The sequence below is a fragment of the Marmota marmota genome, unplaced genomic scaffold, assembly GCF_001458135.2.
Source record: "Marmota marmota marmota unplaced genomic scaffold, marMar, whole genome shotgun sequence".
NCBI classification, from domain to species: domain Eukaryota; kingdom Metazoa; phylum Chordata; class Mammalia; order Rodentia; family Sciuridae; genus Marmota; species Marmota marmota.
Window position 1 is genome coordinate 52,167,955 of NW_026000026.1, and position 2,498 is coordinate 52,170,452.

Genomic DNA, 2,498 nt, shown 5'->3' on the forward strand with positions numbered 1-2,498 from the left:
TCCTTTTTTTAATCTTATGCTCATGTCCCCAGTCTCCCTTGAAGGCAGCCTTTCATTTTCTCCCTTCTCACTTGGCTCACTCCTGTCACACAGGTAGGGTGTGACTCCAGGGCTCCAGGGCACCTGCTTCCCTAAGAGCCAAATAGACCCCTTGCCTTAAAAAGCCATTGTCCATTCAAATGTAATTTTTCTTGGTTCTTTACATTTTGAGAACACATAGATAATAATGATAAATCCTCAGGCTTCTATAGTGGAGAAAGAGCCAAGGTTAAAGTTTCTCTTTTATTTTATTTGTCACCAATTGCTCTAGCAAAAGAGAAATATGTCAAGCTTTTATGATTTTATAAACTGCCATGAAAACAAAGCTCTGTTCCAGCAAATGACTAATGAAAATATTTTTAAAAGGCAAAATGAAATTAGACTTATCAAAAAGAGGAAATAAAGCAATCAAGGGTTTGATTAGTCACATACCCTTTCTAAGACTTTATATATTGATGCACTTTTTTGGAGTGATATATACCTACAATTAAAAATCTAGATATACACAAAACAACCTTCAGTAGGGTTTTATTAAGGAAAAACATTAAAGAAAAATTAGATTGGTAAATTTCATTACATAGGAAAATACATTTTCTGACTTTCTTTTATAATAAATAAAGTTATATATAAACATAATTTGGTGATAATTTAGAGACCCCAACATTGCTTTCATTTACTAATTTAGAAGATTAAGTAAAAGACATGTACTAAAAAGTAGACGTTATTTTTATTTGTCTATGGTATTTATAACTCCCTTTTCCCTGGGGAAGATTCCAGTCTTATGAGCAATTTTATTCTAGGAAGAAGGTGTAGAATTCTGAAGAAATAAAAGAGAGCGCATCAGAGTTTGACATGAACTGCTTAGAGAACAGAATGGGGTGCTGCTGTGTGTGGTTGCTGTAATACTTAGCAATAAGCTTGGTCATCTTTTAACTTTGTTTCTCTAACACTCCATCAGTATGAAAAGAGCTCAAGGAAATCTTATATATAAAAGAGGTACATTACTTGGTTTTATAGCTTGCTAAATTACTGACATTAGTGCTGCAAAATAACACAATTCAGGAAATAAAGTGTCCTGGTGTCGTGGCCTTCTGACAAATATACAAAGCATACCAGACCCAGAGAGATAAACAATTGGGGTTATAATTCTAACCCCACCCTGTACATCCACTATACCTGAGTCAACAGAAAACTGACTGATCACTCAGATACCACAGGGTGGAATATGGGTGTGCAGAGCTGCAGAATGCCTTTCTTCCTTTTCCTGTTTATGTTGTCCATGATGAAATGCTGAGTTGGAATGTTCTTATATTTAAGACCTGTTCAGCATTTTCTCTTTTTCCTCACATTTATGTTAGCCTTTTCCTTTAATTATGTTGATGTTGTTTTTCTTGGCAAGGCTGCCCTTTCCATTATGGTGTGTTTACCTTCCAAACAGTCCCACTTCCTCCTTATCTTTGGGAGCCTATTCACATTTCTAACTCCAACTGCTCACTTCCCCTCCTTGGCATATCCTCACCTTCACAGCTCAGTTCTTTTTCTCTCTTTTCAACCCTTCTTTCAACTCTCACCCCCAACCCTCTCACCCCTTTGGAATAACAAGTTATTTCCTCTTTCATTTCCTCTTACAGGAGATGTTTTTGGACCCATTCCAGAAAGTCTTTGGCATGAAAGCGTACCCATGCGGTTCTGAGTTTCCTTTGGGCACATTTCCAGAGGTGTTTCATCGGCCTGGAGCCCTCCGCCTTCACACCAAGTTAAGCCTGGCTCTGTCAATCATGTTCGTCATCCCTCCAGCATTCCTGGTAAGCCGAGACTGTGGTAACAGCACTGGTGAAACGGGCTCCCTCCAGCCACAGGCTCTTGTTTTCAAATCTATTTCAAGAAGCCTGTTTAAGGTATAAAAACCTGATTTTTTTTTTTTTAGTTGTTAGTGTAAAAGATTTTTTAAAGAGGGAGGGGGATTCTGAGTCATTGATATTTACCCAACTGCTTTTGCTTCTTAATTTATGGAATCGGTGCATTAGCCAACTATTTTTCATTCTTTCTAGGTCATCCAGAAGGAAGTTAGACAGTTGCATCTAAACTGGAAGGAAATTCGTGTCAAAATTTCTGACTAAAATTAAGTGTTTTCTACTTTTAGAATTAGGAAAGTTATGGGGCTAATCATATTAATTTGTCCTTTCATGTGTATTAGAGAGTTATTATCCTCTATGACTAATAAAACAGACTAAAAACTTTACCATTCGTTACTTTATAGTACATCGAAGTGCATAGCTTTCTAGTGTATGTTGATGATTCTTTTTAAGAAAAAAAATTTTTAAGAAAAAAATTTTCATATCCCTAAAGTCTGGGAACCCCAAGATTAAGCTGCATACAAATTTTTTGTCTGGTGAGGACTGTTCTTCATAAGATGAGCCATCCAGGTGTCCTCATCCACAGGAAAAATGAAAAAGCAA

At 36.6% G+C, this 2,498-nt stretch overlaps 1 long non-coding RNA gene across 1 annotated transcript; it reads left to right on the forward strand.

Moving 5' to 3' along the window:
- The first annotated feature begins 1,508 nt into the window (after positions 1 to 1,508).
- Positions 1,509 to 2,281, forward strand: LOC107135379. The gene is made up of 2 exons (XR_001502559.2): positions 1,509 to 1,844; positions 2,091 to 2,281. It is a non-coding gene; the product is annotated as an uncharacterized LOC107135379 (long non-coding RNA).
- Positions 2,282 to 2,498: the final 217 nt, after the last annotated feature.